General features: G+C 40.6%; 1 protein-coding gene across 14 annotated transcripts in view; it reads right to left on the bottom strand.

The window, feature by feature from the left end:
• Window positions 1-11,757, bottom strand: part of eya1 (EYA transcriptional coactivator and phosphatase 1) — a 170,964-nt gene extending 159,207 nt beyond the window's left edge. For all 14 annotated transcript variants that reach the window (XM_071414116.1, XM_071414121.1, XM_071414119.1 and 11 more), the window contains exon 1: window positions 11,435-11,757. The gene's annotated coding sequence lies outside the window, so the exon portion shown is untranslated. The remainder of the gene's footprint in view (window positions 1-11,434) is intronic.
• Between the last annotated feature and the right edge of the window lie 4,672 nt (window positions 11,758-16,429).

Genomic DNA, 16,429 nt, shown 5'->3' with positions numbered 1-16,429 from the left:
AGTACATCACTATAGAGCACAGTACATCACTATCGGTATACAGTACAGTATTTCACTATACAGTACTGTACACTACTGTATGTACTATAAAATACATCACTATACAGTGCACCACTGTACACCATTATAAAGTACAGTATTATATAGTACATCACTATACAGTACATCATTATACAGTACTGTTCACTACTGTATGTACTATACAGTACATTATAAAACTATACAAAACATCACAGTACATTACTACAAAGTACATCACTAATAGTATACTATATCAATACATCACTATAGAGTACATCACTATACAGTACATCACCATACAGTACAGTATATCACTATACAGTACAGTACTATATAGTACATCACTATACAGTACAGTACATCCCTATACAGTACATCACCATACAGTACAGTATATCACTATACAGTACAGTACTATATAGTACATCACTATACAGTACAGTACATCCCTATACAGTAGAGTACTATACAGTACATCACTATACTGTACATCATTATAAAGTGCATCACTATACAGTACATCACTCACTATACATTGTCTCACTAAACAGTATAGCATATCAATATACAGTACACCACTATAGAGTACAGTACTATAGAGTACATCACTATACAATACATGACTATATAGTACATCACTATACATTACAGTACTATAGAGTACATCACTATACAGAGCATTACTATATAGTACATCACTATACAGTACAGTACAATACAGTAGTATACAGTACATAACTATACAGTACATCACTATAAAGTACAGTACATATAAAGTAGAGTACTATAAAGTACATGATTATACAGTACATCAGTATATAGTACTATACAGTACAACACTATACAGTACAACACTATACAGTACAACACTATATAGTACAACACTATACATCACTATATAGTACTATACAGTACAACACTATACAGTACATCACTATATAGTACTATACAGTACATCACTATACAGTACAACACTATATAGTACAACACTATACAGTACATAAATCTCTTTATTTTTCTATTGTATTATCACACACACAGTAACCACACATGCATTCGAGCACACACACATGACACGGGGGCACTTTAGAGGCCCCCAAATCAGCGGTGCAGTACATCTTGACAGTGAGAGAGGGAGACGGGAAACAAGTACATGGAGATTATACGGAGCCACATATGTTCCCTATGACGCGGGTAGAGTAACTATATTACTGTCCTTTAGTCTGACAGTCACTCTGTCCAGCCCTGCTGCTCTCTCTCTGTCTCTCTCTCTCTCTCTGTCACTCTCTCTCGCTCTGAGTTCAGCCATCTTGGCATTGTAAGCACGACAACACATCATCTACTATAGACAACCCCTCTGACCCTCAACAACCCTCCACGACTAATGGTTATTTTCTAACGGCAGAAAAACATCTGAATAGCTACAGTGAAAACGAAGAGGTAAAGGATGAAAAGGAAAGTAAACAGAAACAAAGAAAAACGTATTTTACCACATTAAAATGAGAGAGAGAGAGAACGAGAGAAAGAGAGAGAGAATGAGAAAGAGAGAGAGAGATAGAATGAGATAGAGAGAGAGAGATAGAAAGAGAGAGAGAGAGAGAGAGAGAGAGAGACAAGAAAGAGAGAGAGAGAGAGAGAGAGAGAGAGAGAGAGAGAGAGAGAGAGAGAGAGAGAGAGAGAGAGACAAGAAAGAGAGAGTGGTGTCGTGTCGTGTCGTGTGGTGGTTGGGTTGTGTTGTGTTCAGCGTTGAGGTGAGGGTCTGTGTGTTCTGTGAGGTGAGGGTTTGTGTGTTCTGTGAGGTGAGGTGAGGGTCTGTGTGTTCTGTGAGGTGAGGGTCTGTGTGTTCTGTGAGGTGAGGGTCTGTGTGTTCTGTGAGGTGAGGGTCTGTGTGTTCTGTGAGGTGAGGGTCTGTGTGTTCTGTGAGGTGAGGGTCTGTAGTGTTCTGTGAGGTGAGGGTATGTGTGTTCTGTGAGGTGAGGGTGTGTTCTGTGAGGTGAGGGTCTGTGAAGCCGTAACCATGCTGGTATCTCCCTGAAGAAGGCCCTGTGTGCCCAAACGTTGGCGTTTACCCATTCATTAGTCTGTTCTATAGTCCACTAGTCTCAACCATTAGTCTCCTCTATAGTCCACTAGTCTCAACCATTAGTCTGCTCTATAGTCCACTAGTCTCAACCATTAGTCTCCTCTATAGTCCACTAGTCTCGACCATTAGTCTCCTCTATAGTCCATTAGTCTCAACCATTAGTCTCCTCTATAGTCCACTAGTCTCAACCATTAGTCTCCTCTATAGTCCATTAGTCTCAACCATTAGTCTCCTCTATAGTCCACTAGTCTCAACCATTAGTCTCCTCTATAGTCCACTAGTCTCAACCATTAGTCTGTTCTATAGTCCACTAGTCTCAACCATTAGTCTGCTCTATAGTCCACTAGTCTCCACCATTAGTCTGTTCTATAGTCCATTAGTCTCAACCATTAGTCTCCTCTATAGTCCACTAGTCTCAACCATTAGTCTGCTCTATAGTCCACTAGTCTCAACCATTAGTCTGTTTTATAGTCCATTAGTCTCAACCATTAGTCTCCTCTATAGTCCACTAGTCTCAACCATTAGTCTGTTTTATAGTCCATTAGTCTCAACCATTAGTCTCCTCTATAGTCCACTAGTCTCAACCATTAGTCTGTTTTATAGTCCATTAGTCTCAACCATTAGTCTCCTCTATAGTCCACTAGTCTCAACCATTAGTCTCCTCTATAGTCCACTAGTCTCAACCATTAGTCTCCTCTATAGTCCACTAGTCTCAACCATTAGTCTGTTCTATAGTCCACTAGTCTCAACCATTAGTCTCCTCTATAGTCCACTAGTCTCAACCATTAGTCTGTTCTATAGTCCACTAGTCTCAACCATTAGTCTCCTCTATAGTCCACTAGTCTCAACCATTAGTCTGTTCTATAGTCCACTAGTCTCAACCATTAGTCTGTTTTATAGTCCATTAGTCTCAACCATTAGTCTGTTCTATAGTCCACTAGTCTCGACCATTAGTCTCCTCTATAGTCCACTAGTCTCAACCATTAGTCTCCTCTATAGTCCACTAGTCTCAACCATTAGTCTGTTCTATAGTCCACTAGTCTCAACCATTAGTCTCCTCTATAGTCCACTAGTCTCAACCTGATCCGCTCTACAACAGAACAAAGCTCCAGCTACCCTGATGAAGCTGTAGAAGTGTCATCAATAAGGAACTAGGTCCCAAATGGCACCCTATTCCCTATGTAGTGCACTACTTTAGACCAGGGCTGGCACCCTATTCCCTATGTAGTGCACTACTTTAGACCAGGGCTGGCACCCTATTCCCTATGTAGTGCACTACTTTAGACCAGGGCTGGCACCCTATTCCCTATGTAGTGCACTACTTTAGACCAGGGCTGGCACCCTATTCCCTATGTAGTGCACTACTTTAGACCAGGGCTTGCACGCTATTCCCTATGTAGTGCACTACTTTAAACCAGGGCGGGCACCCTATTCCCTATGTAGTGCACTACTTTAGACCAGGGCTGGCACCCTATTCCCTATGTAGTGCACTACTTTAAACCAGGGCTGGCACCCTATTCCCTATGTAGTGCACTCCTTTAGACCCAGGCTGGCACCCTATTCCCTATGTAGTGCACTACTTTAGACCAGGGCGGGCACCCTATTCCCTATGTAGTGCACTACTTTAGACCCAGGCTGGCACCCTATTCCCTATGTAGTGCACTACTTTAAACCAGGCCTGGCACCCTATTCCCTATGTAGTGCACTACTTTAGACCAGGGCTGGCACCCTATTCCCTATGTAGTGCACTACTTTAGACCAGGGCTGGCACCCTATTCCCTATGTAGTGCACTACTTTAGACCAGGGCTGGCACCATATTCCCTATGTAGTGCACTACTTTAGACCAGGGCGGGCACCCTATTCCCTATGTAGTGCACTACTTTAGACCAGGGCGGGCACCCTATTCCCTATGTAGTGCACTACTTTAGACCTAGGGCTGGCACCCTATTCCCTATGTAGTGCACTACTTTAGATCAGGGCTGGCACCCTATTCCCTATGTAGTGCACTACTTTAGACCAGGGCTGGCACCCTATTCCCTATGTAGTACACTACTTTAGACCAGATCAGGCGCAGAACACAGATACGGGCCCTGGACAAAAGTAGTGCACTATATAGGGAATAGGGTTCCATTTGTCACGCATTCTAAGAGAGGCCTAGACAAGCTTCACTGACAGCTGTTTTCATCCAGGCAGGCAGAGGCTTCTCGTTCGGCTTTACTTACTCCCACTCCTGCGTTTCCACTGGCTAACACAGCTAGTCAGGCTTTTACCATTGATCATCACCGCCGCATGCAGGCTGTCTGACTGACGCGACAGACACACTGAGGGAATGAATAAATTAGCCTGTTTGGGTTTTTAATGTGTCTTAAAAGGTTTTCCCTGGGTTGTTTCAGTGCTGTGTTATTCTAGTATGAGGATTTAAGAAGGCTTATAGGATTAATTATAATGTGTTGTTAATAGATGAAAAGGTATTATACTGTCTGACACATGTGCATCCTGAACTTAGCTAGATTTTTGGTCTGACGAAATAAAAAAATATATTTTTTTAAACTTTTATTCAACTAGGCAAGTCAGTTAAGAACAAATTCTTATTTACAATGACGGCCTACCGGGTAACAGTGGGTTAACTGCCTTGTTCAAGGGCATAACAAAATATGTTTTACCTTGTCAGCTCGGGCATTTGATCCAGCAACCTTTCTGTTACTGGCCCAACGCTCTAACCACTAGGCTACCTGCCGCCCCAATATATAGTAGTGGTATTATTTATTAGCTTGGTTTGATGTTTTTTTATAAAGGAAAGAGGACACTAGAGCAGGAATTAAAGATACTTTCATGAAATCATCTAGGGAGCAAAGTGTGTATCCTACTGTGCTCTTTTAAATTTACAAGATTAGATTTTTATAGAGTGCAAATTCCTTTGAATTTTACAGACTATGCAAAACCCCATGTGTTGTGAGTTACAAGTTTTTTGAAAAACAACGCTTTAATCAAAATAACTTTAAAACAACTAATCCCTAGTTAAACTTCTCAGCTGTGTCCACATGGTTCCATGGTGGCCCAGGAAAAATAAATCCACTGGAGAATGTAGATGCAGACAACAATTAAATACAGATGTGGAGTGGGGTTAGAGAGCTAAATGCTCCACTTGGCCGGTGTCTCTCTGTGTCTCTCCGTGTCTCTCCGTGTCCTGCGTGGCCGAAGAGAGCCGCGGCGTCAACACTGATTACTTTATATATATATTTATCTACGCAAAATGTAGCATTTAAAAAACAAAATGACTATAGGATACACGGACCAGTCAGAATGTCTAACAAACAGAAAGGGCTGTGCTGAAATATAAATATTTTATATTAATCAACATAAAAATATTATGAGTAAATACTACTTTGGTTTAATTCTGCTTCTTAGTCGATACCGTTTAATTCAATATGGTTTTACAAGTAATTACTGTCACCAAATAAGATATTATAATTACTAATTAAACATTAACCTAAGAATAGTACAGAAGCTTACGCAGGAAAGGTTAATTAAGTCTGAATAAAATATAGTTTTTCATTTTAATGAAACAAAAAAACATACCCATTTGTTAATAATTGTCCGACAGTGGTCCGCAATAATATACAAATGAAACGTGTGTACAGTACATTCATGTGTGGAAGAACCCAGCAAGAGCAATTTAGTCATTTGTACTTATCTGTAATTAAAAGGTGTAATTCCCGAACACATGTGGGAGTTTGTTGATGTGTAATTTGTCTCTTTCATTTTGTTAAAGCTGACATGCTGCTCCAAGCAGCAATCCACTGAGTAGCTACATTAAAGCTGTTAATACCATGTGCTCTTCAACCCTCCAAATGATTTCCAGGCCAGTTCGCCTTTGAGGGCCCATCAAAGAAGATTTAAGGTAGACGTTTTATCACACCCTCCCTACCGCACTGCCGTTGCTACCACAGACAGACAGAGAGAGAGAGAGAGAGAGAGAGAGAGAGAGAGAGAGAGAGAGAGAGAGAGAGAGAGAGAGAGAGAGAGAGAGAGAGAAAGAAAGAGGGAGAGGGAGAGAGAGAGAGAGAGAGAGAGAGAGAGGGAGAGAAAGAGAGAGATAGGGACAGAAAGAGAGAGAGGGAGCGGGAGAGAAAGAGAGAGGGAGAGGGAGGGAGAAAGAGAACGAGAGAGAGAACGAGAGAGAGAGAGAAAGAGAGAGAACGAGAGAAAGAGAGAGAGAGAGAGAGAGAGAGAGAGAGAGAGAGAGAGAGAGAGAGAGAGAGAGAGAGAGAGAGAGAGAGAGAGAGAGAGAGAGAGAGAGAGAGAGAGAGAGAGAGCGAGAGAGAGAGAGAGAGAGAGAGAGAGAAAGAAAGAAAGAGGGATAGGGAGAGAGAGAGAGAGAGAGGGAGAGAAAGAGAGAGATAGGGACAGAAAGAGAGAGAGGGAGCGGGAGAGAAAGAGAGAGGGAGAGGGAGGGAGAAAGAGAACGAGAGAGAGAACGAGAGAGAGAGAGAGAAAGAGAGAGAGAGAGAGAGAGAACGAGAGAAAGAGAGAGAGAGAGAGAGAGAGAGAGAGAGAGAGAGAGAGAGAGAGAGAGAGAGAGAGAGAGAGAGAGAGAGAGAGAGAGAGAGAGAGATAGGCCTAGACAGAGGCAAAAACAACACTAATTTAACTACGCTCACACATGACAGGAAGGACAATAACAGGCTAGAACACTTTCTCTCAGCATAAACACAACATACTAGCTGGAAAAGTCTGAGATCCAATATTCTGAACTATAGGAACATGGTGTTTTGCATACATTAATACATCAATACATTTTTATTAAACCATTTATATCACCGTTGTGCTGAAAAGACAAGATCTCTGAAAACTAAACAACACAACCTGTAAATAACTAGTATATTATTCTATCCTCCCCATAAAGCGGAACGATACTACTTTCCTCGAAATGGAAGAATTTGAAGAGGTTCTTTCCAAAACGCTATATATACACATTTTCAGAAATATTGGTCAATTTGCTTTTATTTGTTAAAGAAAAAAAAAACATGGTGTGTTTATTCATTATCTAAATCATGACACGGGGTTTTTCAATGAAAGACACGTATTTGTTTAAAATCTATCACTTGACTGTTTCATTTCAGAGAGAGAAATAATCATTTATTTTTGCTAAATGATTTCTATATCGGCCTCACTCTCAAGAGAAATAATTAGTATTGCAAGGTTTTACACGGACAAATCTAACAAATAACTACATTTTTAATAAATAATTGTACAATTGATACATGTGATGTTAACATTAAATTTTTTAATATAAATTAATCAATACAGTAATATGAGATCTGTTTGTAAAACATTTACATTTGACAGTTTAGTAATTTAGCAGATGCTCTTATCCAGAGCGATTTACAGTTTTAATAATTGACCTTGCCTACAACTTCCTGTTTGCTCTTCCAACTCAGTAGCTTCCTCATGATGGTTTAGAAGGTAAACATGCATGTGACCAATGATAAACAAACATCTAAGTAGGTATTACTGCTAGGGGGGGGGGGGGGCAATCAACGCTAATCCTAAAGCCTCATTTCCTGCTCTTTAGGACACATTTCCCCGAGACAAACAGCGGCGTGTTAACAAAATAACAACCCTCCTTATTTAGTAGACAACCCGGGACAGATAATCACCCAGAACTGAGAGGATGTGGGTCTCTCTCTCTCTCTCTCCCCCATAGTATCAATTAACCCTCTGTGTCTTTCACCGGCCCCCATCTCCAGATCTGAGAGAAGAGAAAGAATGCTTGACTAGTGCTCGACCCGTCCGGTGGCACACACACACACACGCACGCACGCACGCACACACACACACACACACACACACACACACACACACACACACACACACACACACACACACACACACACACACACACACACACACACACACACACACACACACACACACACACACACACACACACACACACACACGGAAGGCATAGACAATCAACAAGGCCTTCTGAAGGCAAACAATGCTCCCTCTCCGCCACCGCGACCGAGCAGCCGACCAAACCACTGGCTACCATTAGAGCTCCGGCTCTACCACGACCTCAGCTGGCTCACTGGGTCTGGATAGGTGCAGGATGCACACCGTACAGATCCTACAAAATATAATCTATTGTGTATTCTATTAATGAACTATTTCATTCTGTGACGCACACTGCAGCCTCCCCGTGGGGGGGGGGGGGGGGGGGGGGCTTGATGCCTGTAGTTCCCCCAGTCTGCAGTACTCCTTATTAAAGCAAATACAGTGAGTAAACAGCCCTCTCATTGGCTAAACAGGCCTATAGTTTGACTAAATGGGTCGCAGCAGGCTTCAGCACCCATGCTTATTGTCTACACAGAGAAAGAGAGAGAGAGATTCATGCGGGGAAAAAAACACAACCTGTGATCTTACGTAAAGCAACTCGTAATGACATGAAAATACACATGTGAAAACACGTGTCCACATGTGAAATCCTTGCTCTTTTTATATCCAAGCCTTTCTATCTAAGAACTACATCTCTTGTTTGTTTTTTTTCAACGATCATAAAGGCAGGTAGTTTCCCTCGCCGATGATTGATGCAACATTAAAAGACAGTACATAGGGGGGAAAAAAGGGGAAGGCAACATTTGATTTGAGAGAGAGATCAAAACGATGCACAGATTCAATGAGTTAGAGTGAGTCATAATGTCAGTCAGAGAACACACACATTATCCTACAGCATCCTTCAAGTAGGACGCCTACAGATTCAATGAGTTAGAGTGAGTCGTAATGTCAGTCAGAGAACACACACATTATCCTACAGCATCCTTCAAGTAGGACGGCTACAGATTCAATGAGTTAGAGTGAGTCATAATGTCAGTCAGAGAACACACACATTATCCTACAGCATCCTTCAAGTAGGACGGCTACACTTCTTTACAGTGAAACACTACACATGTACCCAGAGAGAGAGAGAGAGAGAGAGACAGAGAGAGAGAGAGACAGAGAGAGAGAGAGACAGAGAGAGAGAGAGACAGAGAGAGAGACAGAGACAGAGAGAGAGACAGAGATACAGGGAGACAGAGATACAGGGAGACAGAGACAGAGAGAGACATGGAGACAGAGACAGAGAGAGAAAGGTAGAGAGACAGAGAGAGGTAGAGAGACAGAGATAGGTAGAGAGAGGTAGAGAGACAGAGACAGAGAGAAAGGGACTACTACTACTGGGTTGTATGAATATATAGAATAAAATAATACTGTATTGATCCATACAAGATGGACGTGTCTCTTCTGTATAGTGTAAAGCAGCACTGTGTATTATACTACAGTATAGTATAGAACAGTATATTATAGTATATATAGTATAGTATATTGTGTATATTATAGTATATATGGTATAGTATAGTGTGTATATTATAGTATAGTATATTGTGTATATTATAGTATATATAGTATAGTATATTGTGTATATTATAGTATAGTATAGAGCAGTATAGTATAGTATATATAGTATAGTATACCGTGTATATTATAGTATAGTATAGAACAGTATATTATAGTATATATAGTATAGTATATCGTGTATATGATAGTATAGTATAGAACAGTATATTATAGTATATATAGTATAGTATATCGTGTATATTATAGTATAGTATAGAACAGTATATTATAGTATATTTAGCATAGTATATTGTAATATATTATAGTATAGTATTGTATAGAAAAGCATATTATATTACAGTATTGTATAGAACAGTATATGATAGTATACCATAGTATATTATAATATAGTATTTTATATAACAGTATATTACATTTTAGTATAGTATAGAACAGTATATTCTAGTATATTAAGCATACTATATTGTAATATATTATAGTATAGCATTGTATAGAAAAGCATATGATAGTATTGTATAGAACAGTATATGATAGTATTTTATATAACAGTATATTGCATTATAGTATAGTATATTGTAGTATATTATAGTATAACAGAAAACAGGACGACCGGGCCCCTGTGTTAAACTATAAGAGGTGGTTGTTTGTGGTGGTGGGGTTAGCTGTTGTCTTGTGAGACACACGCCGTCCGTCTCCCGTTTAGAGCATTCCTGACCAGGCAGCGGCAAGAGCAGATGTCATTAGATGTCAACTGCTCTAACTGGGCTGCTGTTGTTTATCCGACCAGTGGAGAAGAGACTCCTGCAGGGGCTGGTATGTTTTGTTTTGCAGCATCGAAAAATGTCAACTGGGAGCCGAGTAATGAGCACGCAAGAGGATATCCTATCATACATACTCGAACATTTAGGAAGCAGATTTATTTAAAATGTTTCTGCAATTGTGATTTATATATTTATTGTATTCAGATCGAGGTGTTTGTTTTTAGTAATTTTAAAAAGAAGGATTTGATGTGAATTTAATTGCTGAGCTAAAATAAAAATAAAAAATGTAAAGTTGATTTGGGCATGATTTAAAAAATAAGAACTAGACAACAGTTATTGGATATATTTAGGAATATGAATGTGTGATCAAGTCAGTGTTGGAAAAGAACATGAATGTTTTTCATATAAATAAATAATCTACTTATTTGTCAAGAGTATATCATTAAGTCCTAAGAGTATTTAATTCTTGAACATTCAGTTTATGCATTATCATAAATGTTTTCACTTATATTACTAGTATATTAACATTGTTGCATTAGAAAATGTGTTGCAATATATATTTATATTAAATATAAAGCTCCATAACTGTTTATCTTCTTAATGTCATCACTGAGTTACAGTTATTTCAGATGACCACATTATGACAGTTTCGTATGACATTATATTATCTTTATTATATTATCTATATTATATATTATATTATTATATTATCACTACGCGCTAAAATAAAAAGCATTGCTTTTGAAATAAATACAATAACGCTCAAGTCAATTGTCATTTTGACATTTTGAGCAGTGGATTAATACATAACCATAATGTACGTGTGTTATTTAGCTGGTCTAAATATTAACATGATAACGTGGCTGTTATAAATAAGATGCCTCAAAACAAAGTGTTAAAACTATTTATTCGCATGATAACAACTCGTGCCAATATATCTATATTTAAATATTTACTCAATTCTATTCACGCCTCTAATTCATTAAATCCTCACAGTTTACAATATAGACGCCTGTAAGTAATCCCAAGTTAGGAGAAGAGAAGAGTACGTTTAAAAAAAACATGTTCATATAGCAAGGCAGTGGCAGGCAGGCATCAGACTAACCAGATCAACAGTGAAACAGCAGAAAATATAATACTGCTTGTAGAACACAAAGTCATACTCACCCCAATATTGGTGGAATCCCTGTACTTTTCCTGGGAACCCTTCCTTTAAGTTTCTTTATAATATTCTACAGCCAAGTCTGTCCAGTCCAGTCCAGAACAACAAGAAGAAATGTTAGCAAAATTAAGTTCTTAAAAAGAGTTGGTAGAACCTGTAACGCAACAAATTACCGGCTACAAGACAACTTTTTCTTTTTCATTTTAAGTGTTAGAACTCATGGAGCCCCGATACACACACTAACTGGTATCTCAAGAGACCGAGTCAGAGTGAGAACGACAGTTGTCTGATTACTGCTTCAGGCAGTGACTACAGAGTGTCTGACGAAGAGGGGGGAAAGAAGGAGGGAGAGAGAGAGAGAGGGAGGAGGGAGGGAAAGCATTGAGAGGAGGGAGGAGGTGGAGGGAGGGTAGGGAAGGAGAGAGAGAGAGGCTGCTGTTTGAGCTGTTTGAAAGAGCAGATAGTTGCGGTAAGCCAGTAAGGTGATAAGGCAGTAAGGCAATAAGGTAGTAAGTCAGTAAGGTAGTAAGGCAGTAAGGCAGCAAGGTATTAAGTCAGCAAGGCAGTAAGTCAGCAAGGTATTAAGTCAGCAAGGCAGTAAGTCAGTAAGGCAGTAAGGTGTAAGGCAGTAAGTCAGCAAGGCAGTAAGTCAGTAAGTCAGTAAGTCAGTAAGGCAGTAAGTCAGTAAGGTAGTAAGTCAGTAAGGTAGTAAGGCAGTAAGTCAGTAAGGCAGAAAGTCAGTAAGTCAGTAAGTCAGTAAGTCAGCAAGGCAGTAAGTCAGTAAGGCAGTAAGTCAGCAAGGCAGTAAGTCAGTAAGGCAGTAAGTCAGCAAGGCAGTAAGGCAATAAGGCAATAAGTCAGTAAGGCAGTAAGTCAGCAAGGCAGTAAGTCAGTAAGGCAGTAAGGTGTAAGGCAGTAAGTCAGCAAGTCAGTAAGTCAGTAAGGTAGTAAGTCAGTAAGGTAGTAAGGCAGTAAGTCAGTAAGTCAGCAAGGCAGTAAGTCAGTAAGGAGGTAAGTCAGTAAGTCAGTAAGTCAGCAAGGCAGTAAGACAGTAAGGCAATAAGTCAGTAAGGCAGTAAGTCAGCAAGGCAGTAAGTCAGTAAGGCAGTAAGTCAGCAAGGCAGTAAGGCAGTAAGTCAGCAAGGCAGTAAGGTAGTAAGGCAGTAAGGCAGTAAGTCAGTAAGGCAGCAAGTCAGTAAGGCAGTAAGTCAGTAAGTCAGTAAGGTGTAAGGCAGTAAGGTAGAAAGTCAGCAAGGCAGTAAGACAGTAAGGTAGTAAGTCAGTAAGGCAGTAAGTCAGTAATGCAGTAAGGTGTAAGGCAGTAAGTCAGTAGGGCAGTAAGTCAGTAAGTCAGTAAGGTAGTAAGTCAGTAAGGCAGTTAGTCAGTAAGGCAGTAAGGTAGTAAGGTAGTAAGGCAGTAAGTCAGTAAGGCAGTAAGGTAGTAAGGTTGTAAGGCATCGGGGTAGTAAGGTAGTAAGTCAGAAAGGCAGTAAGTCAGCAAGGCAGTAAGTCAGTAAGGCAGTAAGGTAGTAAGGCAGTAAGTCAGAAAGGCAGTAAGTCAGTAAGGTAGTAAGGTAGTAAGGTTGTAAGGCATCGGGGTAGTAAGGTAGTAAGTCTGAAAGGCAGTAAGTCAGCAAGGCAGTAAGTCAGTAAGGCAGGAGGGAAGTAAGGTGTAAGGCAGTAAGTTGGTAAGGTGGTAAGTCAGTAAGGTAGTAAGTCAGTAAGGTAGTAAGTCAGTAAGGTAGTAAGGCAGTAAGTCAGTAAGACAGTAAGTCAGTAAGGCAGTAAGTCAGTAAGACAGTAAGTCAGTAAGGCAGTAAGGCGGTAAGACAGTAAGGTAGTAAGTCAGTAAGGCAGTAAGGTAGTAAGGCAGTAAGTCAGTAAGGCAGTAAGTCAGTAAGTCAGTAAGGCAGTAAGGTAGTAAGGCAGTAAAGCAGTAAGTCAGTAAGGTAGTAAGTCAGTAAGGTAGTAAGTCAGTAAGACGGTAAGTCAGTAAGGCAGTAAGTCAGTAAGACAGTAAGTCAATAAGGCAGTAAGGTAGTAAGGCAGTAAGGTAGTAAGGCAGTAAGACGATAAGGCAGTAAGGTAGTAAGTCAGTAAGGCAGTAAGGCAGTAAGGCAGTAAGTCAGTAAGGTAGTAAGGCAGTAAGGTAGTAAGTCAGTAAGGCAGTAAGGCTTTAAGGCAGTAAGGCAGTAAGTTAGTAAGTCAGTAAGGCAGTAAGGTAGTAAGGTAGTAAGGCAGTAAGTCAGTAAGTTAGTAAGGCAGTACGGCTTTAAGGCAGTATGGCAGTAAGTTAGTAAGGCAGTAAGGTAGTAAGGCAGTATGACAGTAAGGTAGTAAGGCAGTAAGACAGTAAGTCAGTAAGGTAGTAAGAATGTAAGGTAGTAAGTCAGTAAGGTGGTAAGGTGGTAAGGTAGTAAGGCAGTAAGGTAGTAAGGCAGTAAGTCAGTAAGTCAGTAAGTCAGTAAGGCAGTAAGGTAGTAAGGCAGTAAGGTAGTAAGGTAGTAAGGCAGTAAGGTGGCAAAGCAGTTAGTCAGTAAGGTAGTAAGTCAGTAAGGTAGTAAGGTAGTAAGTCAGTAACACGGTAAGTCAGTAAGACAGTAAGTCAGTAAGGCAGTAAGGCAGTAAGGTAGTAAGGCAGTAAGGCGGTAAGGCAGTAAGGCAGTAAGGCAGTAAGTCAGTAAGGCAGTAAGTCAGTAAGTCAGTAAGGCAGTAAGGTAGTAAGGCAGTAAGGTAGTAAGGTAGTAAGGCAGTAAGGTGGTAAAGCAGTAAGTCAGTAAGGTAGTAAGTCAGTAAGGCAGTAAGGTAGTAAGGTAGTAAGGCAGTAAGTCAGTAAGTTAGTAAGGCAGTAAGGCTTTAAGGCAGTAAGGCAGTAAGTTAGTAAGGCAGTATGACAGTAAGGTAGTAAGGCAGTAAGACAGTAAGTCAGTAAGGTAGTAAGACTGTAAGGTAGTAAGTCAGTAAGTTAGTAAGGCAGTAAGGTAGTACGGCAGTAAGTCAGTAAGTTAGTGAGGCAGTAAGGCTTTAAGACAGTAAGTTAGTAAGGCAGTAAGGTAATAAGTTAGTAAGTCAGTAAGGTAGTAAGGTGGTAAGTCAGTAAGGTAGTAAGGTGGTAAGTCAGTAAGGCAGTAAGTCAGTAAGGTGGTAAGTCAGTAAGGTTGTAAGACAGTAAGTCAGTAAGGTGGTAAGTCAGTAAGGTAGTACGGCAGTAAGTCTCACAGGAAGACATAGGAGTCTGGACAGAGGAAGCACGAGGGAGCGGTGCCTCACACAGATGTCATTCACACACCCAGTCCTATACAGCTTTAAACAATACACCCACAGGACCCCCTCTCTCTCCAGATCCTATCAGTGATCCTGAGACAACGACTACGTCTCAACTGGCACCCTATGCCATAGGGCTCTGCTCAAAAGTAGTGCACTATGTAGGGAATAGGGTGTCATTTGGGAGGCAGATATGAGGAGGAGGGCAGATCCCTCCACCAAGCCCTTGGCTCTTCTCTGGATCTCCAGGCTCAGAGAACACCCCACTAGGTTACACCCCCAGGGCATTTATCCTTCTCCCTCTTTCCCATTGTTCTCTCTCTCTCTCTCTCTCTCTCTCTCTCTCTCTCTCTCTCTCTCTCTCTCCCTCCCTCCCTCCCTCCCTCCCTCCCTCCATCCCTCTGGGGTTTATTGGCATGGGAAACATATGTTTACATTGCCAAAGCAAGTGAAATGGATAAAATGAATAAACAAATGAAGTTCCAAAATAACAGACACATTTAAAATGATGTCTACATACAGTGTTATATTAATGTGCAAATAGTTAAAGTACAAAAGGGAAAATAAATAAACATAAATATAGGTTGTATTTACAATGGTGTTTGTTCTTCACTGGTTGCCCTTTTCTTGTGGCAACAGGTCACAAATCTTGCTGCTGTGATGGCACACTGTGGAATTTCACCCAGTAGATATGGGACTTTATCAAAATTGGGTTTGTTTTCGAATTCTTTATGTATCTGTGTAATCTGAGGGAAATATATGTCTCTAATATGGTCATACATTTGGCAGGAGGTTAAGAAGTGCAGCTCAGTTTCCACCTCATTTTGATGGCAGTGTGCACATAGCCTGTCTTCTCTTGAGAGCCATGTCTGCCTACGACGGCCTTTCTCAATAGCACGGCTATGCTCACTGAGTCTGTACATAGTCAAAGCTTTCCTTAAGTTTGGGTCACTCACAGCGGTCAGGTATTCTGTCACTCTCTGTTTAGTGCCAAATAGCATTCTAGTTTGCTCTGTTTTTTTGTTAATTCTTTCCAATGTGTCAAGCAATTATCTTTTAGTTTTCTCATGATTTGGTTGGGTCTAATTGTGCTGCTGTCCTGGGGCTCTGTGGGGTCTGTTTGTGTTTGTGAACAGAGCCCCAGGATCAGCTTGCTTAGGGGACTATTCTCCAGGTTCATCTCTCTGTAGGTGGTGGCTTTGTTATGAAAGGTTTGCGAATTACTTCCTTTTAGGTGGTTGTAGAATTTAACGGCTCTTTTCTGGATTTTGATAATTAGCGGGTATCGGCCTAATTCTGCTCTGCATGCATTATTTGGTGTTTTACGTTGTACGCAGGATATTTTTGCAGAATTCTGCACACAAAGTCTTAAATTTGTGTTTTTCCCATTGTGTAAATTCTTGGTTGGTGAGCGGACCCCAGACCTAACAAGCATAAAGGGTAATGGGTTCTATAACTGATTCAAGTATTTTTAGGCAGATCGTAATTGGTATGTCAAATTTTATGTTCCTTTTGATGGCATAGAAGGTCCTTCTATGTCTCTCAGATCGTTCACAGCTTTGTGGAAGTTACCCGTGGTGTTGATGTTGAGGCAGAGGTAGGTTTAGTTTCTAGGGCAACAGTGTCTAGATCAGGGGTGTCAAACTCATCTTGCCCTGGGGGCCGCATTCGGTCTTCAGTGAGGTCCGGAGGGCCGCATTGAAAATTTGTTGCATTTCCTCTACATCAAAATTGGA

The sequence above is a fragment of the Salvelinus alpinus genome, chromosome 8 (assembly GCF_045679555.1).
Source record: "Salvelinus alpinus chromosome 8, SLU_Salpinus.1, whole genome shotgun sequence".
Taxonomy (NCBI): domain Eukaryota; kingdom Metazoa; phylum Chordata; class Actinopteri; order Salmoniformes; family Salmonidae; genus Salvelinus; species Salvelinus alpinus.
The sequence above is the reverse complement of the archived record's forward strand: the minus strand, read 5'-3'. Positions and strand labels throughout refer to the sequence as shown.